The sequence below is a fragment of the Ascaphus truei genome, unplaced genomic scaffold, assembly GCF_040206685.1.
Source record: "Ascaphus truei isolate aAscTru1 unplaced genomic scaffold, aAscTru1.hap1 HAP1_SCAFFOLD_377, whole genome shotgun sequence".
In the NCBI taxonomy this organism is placed as follows: Eukaryota; Metazoa; Chordata; class Amphibia; order Anura; family Ascaphidae; genus Ascaphus; species Ascaphus truei.
Window position 1 is genome coordinate 1 of NW_027456708.1, and position 15,881 is coordinate 15,881.

Genomic DNA, 15,881 nt, shown 5'->3' on the forward strand with positions numbered 1-15,881 from the left:
CAAAGGGTTAAAATAAATGTGTATTGTGAAAGAAATCCTGTTCTGTATTTGTCCAGGAACATTTGTGTTTGACTAATGAGGGCATTATAATGACTTTGTTTCCTACGGAAATGTTATGTTTTTTTGTTTGCTAAACGGGATTTTTAATTTGACAATTTGCTGCATTTAACCTATTAAATATGCCATTATTGTTGGTTCACGTTCTTCCTAGGAGGGACTGCCCCTTTAAATACCATTTTCCTACTCTGCTTCAGTTTAAATAAATCCTGAGATTACAAACCCATAAGAGTTTGTACAATCAGCCTTTTCTCCTTGCTAGCTATCCTAAGCGCGCCTTTTCCTCTCGCCCACACAAGTCTTTCCCTGTCTTAGGAACGCAGGGCCATTTTTTTCAAAGCCTTATTTAATTAGAGGCAGCTGCTGACATTATGGATAACTTTGGTTGCCGTCACCTACACTACTTTACATAGTTTACTGGGCAGCTAATGGCACATCTATATTCTCCAGCCTAATACTGTGACCATTACCATCACTTATTGTCTTTCCAAATCCTTGCAAAACCCCTGGAAACTACTGAAGTTACAGAAATATTCATTTATTTTATCCCCCAAACAGCTTGTCAAATTATTTCTCCAATACCCCCTCAAGAGAAGAGTTACCCGTCTCACATGGTTTCTCTTACTGTGTTTCTATTGCTGTTTGTGTTCTGTATCCCCCTTCCTCCCACACCCTTTATTTGCCCCCCAGATACTGATCTGCAGGGGGTTATTTTTCCTTATCCACTTTGCCTCCTCTGTTTACCAAACACTAGATTCACTAAAGTGCAATAGCTTCAATTGCACTGTAACAGCCACTCAAGTAAATGGCAATGAGCATGTGATCACAGCAGCTCTTTGCACCTCTCCCCTCACTCCTGTCTTCTCCTCACAGCCTTGTTCAGCACCATTGCTGCCCGTATGTATATTTCCAAAAAAGGTGTTCTAGAGATGATCACCAAAAAAGATTCCCAGTTAAGTTGCACTCAGCCTATTGTTTATTTTTCCTTATAATTAAACAGTAGGTGTCTTAAGGTTATTTATATTTCATAAACCCCAAGGAGATAAGTACATAGGGAAATACTAACATTTAAAATCATTTTATTAAACTCATCTATCAAAAATAAACCCAAATAAACTATACTATATTAAAATTCTTGCTTCTCTTTTTTACACAGTATGTGCTAATTGTTACACCAGTGATAATTATATCGTAGTCGTTTGGTTATCACACAGTCTCCAGACGCTAGCATATGCAGAAGTGAAGCACCTTAATCCTAGGTTTATCACTCTCAGTTATACAGAGTATCAGTCGCACAAAGTATCAATCTATGAAATGGAATACTTTTCTCAATAGTGGATGGTTACTATTGTAACACTGCTAAGTTGCAAACACAGCAATAGTCAGAACATAGTTATTCCTTTACAGAAGGTAAGTATCAGTGTATATAGTGTATTATGTAGGACTGTGAACTCACTAGGTAGGCTGCCCCTAGGGTCAATGCAGCCTTACTAAGAATTATTTTTGCTGTCTTAGCTATGTAATTAGTATCCATGAACAGGATAAAATGCAAATGCGGCTCTGATTTTACACGGGTTAAACAAGGGGTTAATACCGTATAAGCACATATACAATATTAACACCAGATGTTATGTTTGCATATGGTATCGTGTAGGACTGTGAGCTAGCTGGGTAGGCTGCCCTAAAGGTCAATACAGCCCTACTAAGAATTATATATATTTAATTCTCACTACTTATGTCTTAGCTATATGTGCTTATTCACCATAGACAGTGTATAGTACAAAAGTGGTTCTGATCTCACATGGATAAAGCAAAGGGTAAATGCCTTATCAACACATCTATGCATTCAATAATAGCACCATGTGTTTTAACCCAGGTCAGGTACTACATATGAGTCAGTAATTGCACTTCAAAATACACTGTAATTATAAACCACTTCAGTTGCCCTTTCATACTGGGTAAAGTACCCATTTATACATCACTTAATGCTGGGTTAAAGTATAGCTTAGTGGCTTTATCACACTGTAATTGGATATACAACCGTGTTAAGTCCGCGTCTCTGCATCCAGCGTCTAGTGGCTGTTAATCATGCTGTGTGAAGCAAGTTCCTCCGTGACGGCTGACGTCATCAGTGTTCTGCCTGACTGCCCGACAGCTGTTTCATGCCGTGGACCAGCACTTCTTCAAGGGGGGAGGAGTGTGCCTACATGCAGGGAAGATCTCCCTTTATACTACTCCTGGGGGCGAGGCTTAGGGCTACTCTTAATGTGCATAGGTGGCCCAATTAGGATTAAAGTACCAGCCTCTTAAAGAGATAGCATCTTAATTTGGTGCTTGCATTTTGTATTGGATAGTACAATGTCCTGATCTGTGTCTGCTTGTGGATTGAAAAGTATGTGGAACAGTTGAATTGGATGATTCAATTTCTATTAGCCCTGTGTATTAGGGTATAGAGGGAAAAATGTCTAATAATGGAAGTCATATAAAGGCGCAAAACAGGTAAATAGTGTGTTATATAAAGGGGGAAAAAATAAAACCTTCATTCAACCCCATTGGACTCTGTGTCTTTAGCCTGAAAATCCATTTGCACTCTTTCTGCAACAGTTGTTTGTTCCAGTCACCCTTACGCGGTCCCAAAGGTATTTGTTCAATACCTGAGAATTGTAAGGATTTGCAGTTGCCATTATGTAAGCCATTGACGTGTCTCGAGACAGGTGTGTCTTGGTTGTTTCGTATTGAGCCAAGATGCTCCAATACCCGAACTTTCAGTTCCCTATATGTTTTTCCCACATACATTTTCTCACAGGTACATTTGATTAGATAGATGATTCCTTTACTATTACAATTAATAAAGTCTTTTATCATAAATGTATTGTGTTTATTTGTGTCTGTGAAGGTCTTTGTTTGTGGCATAAATGCGCAGGCTTTACAGCGCAAACAGGGGTATGACCCCCGTGGTTTCTGGTCCAGCCATGTCCTAGTTGGTGCTTGTTGGTAGTGACTTTGAACGATTCTGTCTTTGATGTTTCTAGATCTTCTACTGGTAAATGTAGGAGATCTATTAAGTACCTCTGCTAAATCCTCATCCTCAGTCAATAAATGCCAGTGTCTACTGAAAATTCTTCTGAGGTCGTTCCATTGTGTATTGTAGGTACTAATGTACCGAATCACTTCCTTAGTGGGTGCTCTCCTTCCACTTGGGGTCAAAAGTGTGTCTCTATTTGTATGTAATGCCCTTAAGTATGCCTTTCTGACTGCCTTTTTACCATATCCCCTTTTTGTAAAAGCGCTTGCACATGTCTTCCGCTTTTAGTTCGTATTCAGATAGTGTTGAACAATTCCGTCGCAAACGGAGGAATTGTCCCGTCGGGATGTTTTGTATTAGGTGGTCGGGGTGGTGGCTATCAGCTTTAAGTAGGCTGTTGGTTTACGAAATATGGTTGTTTCTAGGTATCCGTCATTACCTCTTTTGATGGTGACATCTAGAAAATCAATCTTATCTTTGTCCATTTGTATGGTCAATTTCAGATTACACATATTGTCGTTCAATTTGCCTACAAATTCATACAAAAGTTCCGAAGTACCCCTCCACAAAAGCATAATATCATCGATATAGCGGACCCATAGAATAATGTGGTCCGCATATATCTCCAGGGCCTCGCTTAACACCACGGTTTCCTCCCACCAGCCTAGATATAGATTGGCATAGGTGGGAGCACACGTTGTCCCCATTGCGGTGCCCTGGATCTGATGATAATACTTCCCATTAAATATGAAGAAGTTGCTTTTGAGTGTGAAGTCCAGTAGTTTAATGATGAAGTCATTATGCAGTTGGGTTTCTGTGTTCCTTGATCTCAAAAAGAACATAGTTGCCTCAAAGCCTATTTTATGTGGTATACTGGTGTATAAGTTCACCACATCCAGGCCAACCAGATATGTTTCATTATCAATTTGAACATCATTAATTTTGGACAAAATATCCCTTGTATCTTTCAGGTAAGATGGAAGTGAGCTTACAAACGACCTCAAAAATTTGTCTAAGTAGACACTGGCATTGGAGGTTACATTGCCAATCCCCGATACAATCGGTCTGCCCGGTGGTGGTGATATCCCCTTATGTACCTTAGGGAGATGGTAAAAGGTGGCAATTCTCGGGTTAGGTACAAAGATAAAATCATGTTCAGTTTTTGTGATCACCTTTTGCTCAAGACCATCTTTTAGAATTGTTTTGAGAGTATCTTTAAAACTTTCTGTAGGGTCTTTAGCTAGAACTTTGTAACATTTCTTATCACTCAACAGTTTAGCACATTCCTGGAGGTAATCATCTTTATTCATAATGACCGTGTTACCCCCTTTGTCAGATGGTTTAATTATTATTGTGGTATCTGATTCCAGATCTTTAAGTGCATCTATCTCTTTTGCTGAGATGTTATGGTGAGTTTTTGTATGTTTTTGTAGACCTTCAATGTCATTAGTGACTAATTTAGTAAACATATCTATATTTGAGCATGTTTCCATGGCTGGTATAAATTTAGATTTGTTTCTAACATCAGTAAACGGTCCCTCACCAGGTGGTTTCTCGCTTTCATTCAGTAGGTCTCCTAGTAGACGGATTGTCATCCGATCAAGATGATCAAAACCTTCCATTGGGGTATTGAGGTTCAATCTTTTTTCTCGTCTACTATGAAATTTATGCAATAATAACTTTCTTGAAAAGAGGTTCAGGTCTTTTATGCTTTCAAATTTGTCTAGTGTGTTAGTTGGGCAATAGGACAACCCCCTTGATAACACCGTGACATGTGCCTGGGTTAGTGTCTTGCTGGAAAGATTGATTATCTGCGATATCTCCGTTGTCTCCTTGTTCCCCTCCCCCTGCTCTGTGATTTGTAACCCCAGCGTTCCCGGTCTCTTAGTTGGTTTAGATGATCCCCCTCTCCGTGTTCTCTTCCTCCTCGACTTGCGTTTTGGGGACTACTGTGGTCTAAAAAAATCATGGGGTACTGTATTTGATCTATAATCAGTATATGTAATTGGGATATGAATCGCTTCTTGTTCTGCATCACTATTTTCCCATTCCGTAGAGGAATCTCCTGGTTTAGAGTTACCTCTAGCTGATTGGGGAAAGGGGCGAGACGTTTTCCTAAAAATCTTTCCCTCGTCAAAATCTTTGACGTCACGCAGATATTTACGTTGTTTTCTTTCAATAATTTCAGCCTTTAGTTTCCAAATATTAATTTTTAAATTTTTATCCAGATTATCAAATTCTGTATGATCCTTCCAGGTATGTACCAGACTGAGGGATTCTTTTATCAACACATTAGTTTTCTCCAATTTTTTGCATTCAAAGTCTATCAGGAATTTCATTAGTCTTTCAGAACATTCCAAAAGAATTTTAGACCAGCCCTTATGGAATTCCTCATCTGTAATGAGGTGTGAAGGGGTTACTGATGCTCTTAATCCCCTAGGTACAAGCTTTTCAGATACATATTTCTCTAAACTAGTTATTTCCCACCAAGTTTTCGTTTGTGTGGTATATAGTTTATCTAGTTCAGAGAAATATTTCTTAATATCTGGTGTATCAGTGGAGTCAGCCACTATTTTGTTACTGGAGAAGACATTTTGTGCCTCATTACTCCATTCATCAAAGTTTGGTTGATGTGATAGTACACCAGACATTCTTGTCCAAAATTCCAAATTACAGACACTATTAAACACTTCTTTCCACAAGTTAGCACAAATTCATAAACATTGCACTAGGGAGCTAGGAATACGACGAAACGGATCAAAGAGATCCAAACAGCATATTTTAAGTAGGAAGGGGGGTCATTCCTGCTCAACCTTAATATCCATCATTAAATAGTTGTAGTGGCGGTGCAATGGGAAGAAACCGATATATTTCCAAAAAAGGTGTTCGAGAGATGATCACCAAAAAAGATTCCCAGTTAAGTTGCACTCAGCCTATTGTTTATTTTTCCTTATAATTAAACAGTAGGTGTCTTAAGGTTATTTATATTTCATAAACCCCAAGGAGATAAGTACATAGGTAAATACTAACATTTAAAATCATTTTATTAAACTCATCTATCAAAAATAAACCCAAATAAACTATACTATATTAAAATTCTTGCTTCTCTTTTTTACACAGTATGTGCTAATTGTTACACCAGTGATAATTATATCGTAGTCGTTTGGTTATCACACAGTCTCCAGACGCTAGTATATGCAGAAGTGAAGCACCTTAATCCTAGGTTTATCACTCTCAGTTATACAGAGTATCAGTCGCACAAAGTATCAATCTATGAAATGGAATACTTTTCTCAATAGTGGATGGTTACTATTGTAACACTGCTAAGTTGCAAACACAGCAATAGTCAGAACATAGTTATTCCTTTACAGAAGGTAAGTATCAGTGTATATAGTGTATTATGTAGGACTGTGAACTCACTAGGTAGGCTGCCCCTAGGGTCAATGCAGCCTTACTAAGAATTATTTTTGCTGTCTTAGCTATGTAATTAGTATCCATGAACAGGATAAAATGCAAATGCGGCTCTGATTTTACACGGGTTAAACAAGGGGTTAATACCTAATAAGCACATATACAATATTAACACCAGATGTTATGTTTGCATATGGTATCGTGTAGGACTGTGAGCTAGCTGGGTAGGCTGCCCTAAAGGTCAATACAGCCCTACTAAGAATTATATATATTTAATTCTCACTACTTTGCACTTAAGGCTGAGTGCAACTTAACTGGGAATCTTTTTTGGTGATCATCTCTCGAACACCTTTTTTGGAAATATATCGGTTTCTTCCCATTGCACCGCCACTACAACTATTTAATGATGGATATTAAGGTTGAGCAGGAATGACCCCCCTTCCTACTTAAAATATGCTGCCCGTATGTAGCCTTAGGCTGAGTCCTATGGTGACTCCAGCCATGCAGATGCCTGCTGAGGGAAAGCGAGTGCTTTCCCTGGCCTTAGTTCGCGTGCCGTCCGGGGCCGTCCCATTGAAGCCTATCAGGTGAAACATATGTTGGGTATGTCCAGCGTCACTCCCTGGTGCGCAGGCTAATCGGAGACGTTGGATGCGATTTCCTGTCGGAGCGTTTTGGAGCCTTCACCTTGGGAAGCACAACGCTCTGACTTAGATTCTATCTCATAATGTTCTATGTACCTTGCAGTGCTATTCCTACCACTATGGATAATATGAGCCATATGATCTAAACTCCACTCACAAGAGGAAGGAGATGCTGCTTCTGCTGTAAACGTTGCTTGTGTGAGAGTGTGTGTGTGTGACTGTGTGTGACAGAGAGAGAGTGTGAGTACTGTGTGTGACACTGTGTGACAGAGAGAGTGAGTGTGACAGAGAGAGTGAGTGTGACAGAGAGAGAGAGAGAGAGTGTGACAGAGAGAGAGAGAGTGTGACAGAGAGAGAGAGAGAGTGTGACAGAGAGAGAGAGAGAGTGTGACAGAGAGAGAGAGAGTGTGACAGAGAGAGAGAGAGTGTGACAGAGAGAGAGAGAGTGTGACAGAGAGAGAGAGAGTGTGACAGAGAGAGAGAGAGTGTGACAGAGAGAGAGAGAGTGTGACAGAGAGAGAGAGAGTGTGACAGAGAGAGAGAGTGTGACAGAGAGAGAGAGTGTGACAGAGAGAGAGAGTGTGACAGAGAGAGAGAGTGTGACAGAGAGAGTGTGACAAAGAGAGAGAGTGTGACAGAGAGAGAGAGTGTGACAGAGAGAGAGAGTGTGACTGTGCGTGTGTGATAGTGACTGTGCGTGTGTGTGCGAGTGTGAGACAGAGTGTGTGCGAGTGTGAGACAGAGAGTGTGTGTGCAAGTGTGAGACAGAGAGAGAGAGAGTGTGTGCGAGTGAGAGACAGAGAGAGAGAGTGTGTGCGAGTGAGAGACAGAGAGAGAGAGGGTGTGCGAGTGAGAGACAGAGAGAGAGAGTGTGTGCGAGTGAGACAGAGAGAGAGACTGTGTGCGAGTGAGACAGAGAGAGAGTGTGTGCGAGTGAGAGACAGAGAGAGAGAGTGTGTGCGAGTGAGAGACAGAGAGAGAGAGTGTGTGCGAGGAGGGAGAAGGTGGGAGAGGGGAGAGAGAAAAGGAGGGAGAGGAGAGAGAAAAGGAGGGAGAGGAGAGTGGAGAGAGAAGTAAGGAGAGAGAGAGATCGATCGATCCGTGGGGGGTGATGTGAGATGCAGGGGGGGGGGGTGATATGAGATGCAAAGGGGGGGTGATGTTTAAACTAAAATCATTACAAAATATATACACATTGTTTATTCAAAAGTATGAGTTAATTATTATTTATTACCCCTACTGCTTTACACATCTATTTTGTGATTTACCCCCTGTCGAACATGTCATTCAGATAGGGGTTCCCTGAAATTTTACGACATACTTTAATGGTTCCTCCAAACAAAAAAGGTTGGGAATCACTGATGTATTGCCTTGGCTATGTTCTACTATAACTGAAAACAATTAGCAGAAGCTGGAAAATACTGCCTACATATGTGAAGGTCGCTTTTCTGCTTACATATACCATTTAACGTAGGGAAAAGTTCAAGCAGACAAAATGGAGGTCCTGGCTTTTATTTTAACCCTTTCAGTCCCTTTCACTTTGAGACCTCACTAACTGTCCCAATTTTAGGTTTGTAAATTGTGCGAGTAACGAGGAAGAACAGAACCTTGTGGCGTTGCAGGACCACAGGAAAATCTACTACAGAACCTGCACAGACCTCCCCCCACACACAGATCTCCTGCTCTGGTATGGAGATATATATGGGAAAGAGCTTGGTATCAAGAGGGCACGCTGTGGAAAAGTAACGCGCCAGCACAAGGTAATCAGGAATATGTGTGTTAGGCTAAGGCCCCGGTAACGCCGCTGTAACGCGCGCCCGCGAGATTGGCGGCGCGTTCAGCCGATTCCCCGGTCTGCAGCTCACTACAGGAAGAGAGACCGGGGGCGTGGCAGGGGAGTGACGGGGCGCGGCCATGACTTCACCCGGCAGGTTCGCCCTCATTGGCTGAACCGCCGGGGGTGTGCCGTATCGCTCGACGCGAATAGAATTGAGAGCAGGAGCAACTCTCGCCCGAGCGCTGCGGCCCCCCCTCGCAGCGGGCCCGGCGCCATTGAGGGGAGGGCTCTCGTCCGTGGCGGATGCTGTAGTAGGCAGCGGGGGCAAAGCCTCAGTAACCTGCCAGCACAAGGTAACTAGGAATATGTGTGTTACATGGTTTTTACATCTCTATTGTCTTATTACTGATGTTAAATTGCAAATAGTGATAGATCTGCATACTGTACACCATTACAGGTCAACTAGAACTTAAAATCACTAAACCTGACTTGAGTCAAAGGGCCGGATGCATCAAGCTGCGGTAACCAAAAATGCCATATTACCGGCCTTAAAAAAAGTGCCTTATTACCGTGCAATGAATCAGTGTTGTAGCGCCAATAATAAAGCACTTTTTTTCGGACCTGTTAAAAGCACCATATCTGATACAAAACAGGCATAGAACCACATTTTCAAGTAAAAACTGCCATACATCAAGTTCGGATATTTATCGGAACGGGGTGAGCGGCAGAAATACCGCAAATATTTTATCACCTACTCCTGGCTGGTGTTAGCCCTGTCTTTCCTATGTATATAATGGCTAATATACTGCCCATTATATACATAGTAATTAAAACCAGAGACATAACATAAAACACAGACAAAGCTCAGTTTTTAGCACATCTAGTGAGACTCATACACGGTACAGTGCCTAAATATATATGGATAAATATCTAATAAGTAAATGGTCTTTTAGTTTGACATTTTTGGCCAAAATTGTTGTAAGCCCCTGAGCCAACGCCAAGGCAGACCACATATCAGGGGTCCCTAACGCTAATATAAATTCTTAATAACCTGTTTAATAACAGGAAGAATGATTTATAGTAAATCTGTCAATATTAGCTGCAAAGTTCTGTCTGACTGAAGCTTTTATTAACCTGTACATTACCAGGAAAAGCACTCTGTATTAGAGATGTCACAGCCAAACTGCAAGCAGGCAAGTTCCCCTGAGTGGAAGATGCTATGGAGTGAGCCCATAACCATTTAAATGTGGGAGGGGGTGAGCTTAAATTAAGTAGGAGGTTGCCAACCTCCAATCAGCCATGACTAGCTGGACAAGAATTGCAAAACATACTGGACACCTAACAAGCTCCTATTAAACCCCCAAGAATACCCACAACATATATATAAGCATATGAGTGTCAGAGGAGTGCTACTGAGCATGGCAATATGCATTAAAACCAGAGACATAACATAAAACACAGACAAAGCTCAGTTTTTAGCACATCTAGTGAGACTCATACACGGTACAGTGCCTAAATATATATGGATAAATATAATATTTTATGTTATGTCTCTGGTTTTAATGCATATTGCCATGCTCAGTAGCACTCCTCTGACACTCATATGCTTATATATATGTTGTGGGTATTCTTGGAGGTTTAATAGGAGCTTGTTAGGTGTCCAGTACATTATATACATAGGCAAGATGAGCTAAACTAACATGGAATACAGGATAAAATAGTTGTTAAAATACATTACAGTACATATTAACCCCTTAGTAGTACACAGGTCAACTAGTCATCGGTTTAATATACACAGGATAATATAAACATTAAACTAAACTACCCCCCTTTGACACCGTAGTGGCTAGTAAAGCATGGTTACAACAAAAAACAGACAAAGATGCCCAAAGCTACTTCCAATGTGACAAAAATACACAGTGCAATACCTATATATTCTCTGGAAAAAAAGGGTCATTTAGTTTAACCCTTTGGCAAAAGTGTCTTAAGCCTGTTGCCACTTTAAAGGCATAACTGTAGCAGGTCCTAACATTCCCTGGGTTCAAATTCTACTTTTATTTGATTGGTACTAATGTTGCCCGTCAATATATTGTATGTGTGGCAAATTACTAACAATAGGTAAACCAGGATATACCTGATTTACCAAGCCAACACAACTAGATTTCCATGATGGAATAACTGATTAAACTATGATCAAGCAGCTATCAGTATTTGGAATAGACACGCCCCATGTGTGTTTGTGACCTCACATCTAGAGCTTCTAGATTGTGGATACACTATACGCAGTTTAAGCAGTTTTAAAATATTTTTGTAAATAGTTGTCCTATTTGGTTGTCCCTATTTAGGGATCTAGTGCCCCGGGTTTATTACTAAATCCGGAGTTTAAGAATAAATATTGAATATTAAATTCTGGAATTAACCTACACTAGTAGGTAATAAACGTTATCAATATGGAATTTTTTCCTTAAACTATCCTCAGCTATGGAATAAGAGGTATCCATTAGGAACAACGAACTAATACAGTTTAATACTGCTTTATTTTGGTGTGTTTATTATTTAGTGTGTCTGTTTATTAGAATTGGTCATGGATTCTATTTTGCCAATTCTACTTCTACTATTTTTAGAATTATAATGAAAAGGTTTTTATCTTTTATGCCAATCATTACATACGAGACAGTGAGTGCATTCTGTAGGGACTCTTTCTTTTGTTATTCATATGCTATTTATTCCTATTGCACCTCAGCCTATAGATATAGTTGTTAAGATGATGCGGGAGTCTCTTCCCTTTCCCCTACCCTTACCCTAATTATTAGACCTCGTTACTGGCCAGTAAAGCATTGCCATTCTAGTCGCTAAGGTAATTTAGGGGTTAACCCATCTCAGCACCACTTCCCCCCCTTATACCCCCCACACAGGAAGCTGAACCACCCTCCCCGGGGCAACTACCGTCATCACCCACATCCCCTATCTCTGTCCCCCTTCTAGACTAATGCCCAATATCCCTTTCAGACAAATGTGGTTTTAAATATTAACAAAAAATATATACACGTTTAAAAAAAAACAAAAAAGAATATTCAAAATACATTGATTATCACTGTGGATAACTAGGCCCTCTCAATTGTGGGGGGTTGGGGGGGGGCAGATATCCACATTGGCGATAAATGGTAACCCAGTAATAAATACATCAACAATATTACAATACATTAATAACCCCCCTCAGTGGCTAACCACTATGGTAATGAAGGGAGTTGGTTTATGTACCATGTGATGAATGCCCTTTTTTGGGTGCTGGGATGTCACCTTAAACTAAAGGGAGGGAATCACATTCCTTTTTGAAGTGAAACTTCCTTAGTGGCACCTCATTGGAACTGGGGCAAAAATGAATTGTGGAGACAGAAATGAAACGGATGTGACGTCAGTGCTGGCAGTTGAGGCCGGGCTGTGTTCTGGCTCAGCCCGACCCCAACACTGACATCACACCCGCTCCACAAATCAGATGCGGCGGCGCCGGCGCCGCTCCTAATGGCCCCCGCTCCCCCCACATGGCTGATGACATGCGGCGGCGGCGATAGCCGCCGGCGCCGCTCCTAACGCCGCCATTCCCCCCGCACATCCGCTGCCAAGCCGCGCATGCTCAGTAATCATGGGGACTGGAGGAAAGCCACGCATGCGCAGAAGCGGTTGGCAGCGGCGCCGTTCCCCGCCCGCTGCCACGGCTGTTGACATGTGTCCCCGTCTGCTGCCCGGGACAGCAGAGACCGCCCGACCGGGACAGCCCCCCACCCACCCTTTCCTTACCCGAATGGGACCTCCCTCCCAACCCACACATGGGCCCGCCTAACTTCCACTACCGCTGCCATGCCGCGCATGCGCAGAAGCGGCTGGCAGCGGCGCCATTCAGCCCTCCAGTGACGCGGGCGTTTGCGGGCCCCCCAGGAAGCGGTGGTACAAAAACCCGGGCGCAACCCACGCGGACCCCCCCGGACCCCCCACACACTGATGGACCCCCCCGGACCCCCCACACACTGACGGACCCCCCCACACACTGACTGACCCCCCCCCAGACCCCCCCACACACTGACTGACCCCCCCAGACCCCCACACACACTGACTGACCCCCCCAGACCCCCACACACACTGACTGACCACCCCAGACCCCCACACATACTGACTGACCACCCCAGACCCCCACACACACTGACTGACCCCCCAGAGACCCACACACACTGACTGACCCCCCCAGACCCCCAAACACACTGACTGACCACCCCAGACCCCCACACACACTGACTGACCCCCCAGAGACCCACACACACTGACTGAACCCCCCAGACCCCCACACACACTGACTGACCCCCCCAGACCCCCACACACACTGACTGACCCCCCCAGACCCCCACACACACTGACTGACCCCCCAGACCCCCACACACACTGACTGACCACCCCAGACCCCCACACACACTGACTGAACCCCCTAGACCCCCACACACACTGACTGAACCCCCCAGACCCCCACACACACTGACTGAACCCCCCAGACCCCCACACACACTGACAGACCCCCACACACACTGCCTGACCCCCCCAGACCCCCACACACACTGCCTGACCCCCCCAGACCCCCACACACACTGCCTGACCCCCCCAGACCCCCACACACACTGACCCCCCAGAGCCCCACACACACTGACTGACCCCCCCAGACCCTCACACACTGACCCCCACACACACTCACAGTCACACGCACACTCAGTCACACACACTCAGTCACACTCACACGCACACTCACAGTTACACGCACACTCAGTCACACTCAGTCACACGCACACTCAGTCACACTCACAGTCACACGCACACTCAGTCACACTCACAGTCACACGCACACTCAGTCACACTCACAGTCACACGCACACGCATAGTCACACGCACAGTCAAACGCACACACTCTAGTCACACGCACAGTCAAACGCACACACTCAGTCACGCGCACACTCTCAGTCACGCGCACACTCTCAGTCACGCGCACACTCTCAGTCACGCGCACACTCTCAGTCACGCGCACACTCTCAGTCACGCGCACACTCAGTCACGCGCACACTCTCAGTCACGCGCACACTCTCAGTCACGCGCACACTCTCAGTCACGCGCACACTCTCAGTCACGCGCACACTCTCAGTCACGCGCACACTCTCAGTCACGCGCACACTCTCAGTCACGCGCACACTCTCAGTCACACGCACACTCTCAGTCACACGCACACTCTCAGTCACACGCACACTCTCAGTCACACGCACACTCTCAGTCACACGCACACTCTCAGTCACACGCACACTCTCAGTCACACGCACACTCTCAGTCACACGCGGAATTCACACTGCCTGACCCCCCCAGAGCCCCACACACACTGACCCCCCCAGAGCCCCACACACACTGACTGACCCCCCCAGACCCCCACACACTGACCCCCCCAGACTCCCACACACAGTCACACGCACAGTCACACGCACAGTCACACGCACACTCACACGCACAGTCACACGCACAGTCACACGCACACTCACAGTCACACGCACACTCACAGTCACACGCACACTCACAGTCACACGCACACTCACAGTCACACGCACACTCACAGTCACACGCACACTCACAGTCACACGCACACTCACAGTCACACGCACACTCACAGTCACACGCACACTCACAGTCACACGCACACTCACAGTCACACGCAGTCACACTCAGTCACACGCAGTCACACGCAGTCACACGCAGTCACACTCAGTCACACGCAGTCACACGCAGTCACACGCAGTCACACTCAGTCACACTCAGTCACACGCAGTCACACGCAGTCACACTCAGTCAGACGCACACTCAGTCAGACGCACACTCAGTCAGACGCACACTCAGTCAGACGCACACTCAGTCAGACGCACACTCAGTCAGACGCACACTCAGTCAGACGCACACTCAGTCAGACGCACACTCAGTCAGACGCACACTCAGTCACACGCACACGCAGTCACACGCACACGCAGTCACACGCACACTCAGTCACACGCACACGCAGTCAGACGCACACGCAGTCACACGCACACGCAGTCACACGCACACGCAGTCACACGCACAGTCACACGCACAGTCACACGCACAGGCACACGCACAGGCACACGCACAGTCACACGCACACGCACACGCACACTCTGTCACACGCACACTCTGTCACACGCACACTCTGTCACACGCACACTCTGTCACACGCACACTCTGTCACACGCACACTCTGTCACACGCACACTCTGTCACACGCACACTCTGTCACACGCACACTCTGTCACACGCACACTCTGTCACACGCACACTCTGTCACACGCACACTCTGTCACACGCACACTCTGTCACACGCACACTCTGTCACACGCACACTCTCAGTCACACGCACACTCTCAGTCACACGCACACTCTCAGTCACACGCACACTCTCAGTCACACGCACACTCTCAGTCACACGCACACTCTCAGTCACACGCACACTCTCAGTCACACGCACACTCTCAGTCACACGCACACTCTCAGTCACACGCACACTCTCAGTCACACGCACACTCTCAGTCACACGCACACTCTCAGTCACACGCACACTCTCAGTCACACGCACACTCTCAGTCACACGCACACTCTCAGTCACACGCACACTCTCAGTCACACGCACACTCTCAGTCACACGCACACTGTCACACGCGGAATTCACACTTAGTTCAAATAGCTAATACAGGGGATGTGTGCCGAGCACGTGCATTCTAAGTCAAATTTATTTGCGTTTTGTCATTGAGATTGTATTTTGATTTTTAATTAAAACATCACCAACACCAACACAAATACAATTTCTGTGACAAAAGTCAAAGAAGTTTCACTTACTATGCGCGTGCACAGCACACACAGCTTTTTTTTGGGAATAACA

The 15,881-nt window shown here is 44.8% G+C and overlaps 1 pseudogene; it reads left to right on the forward strand.

The window, feature by feature from the left end:
• Positions 1–8,501: 8,501 nt before the first annotated feature.
• The window catches only part of LOC142483867 (uncharacterized), a 46,450-nt pseudogene continuing 39,070 nt past the window's right edge, over positions 8,502–15,881 (forward strand).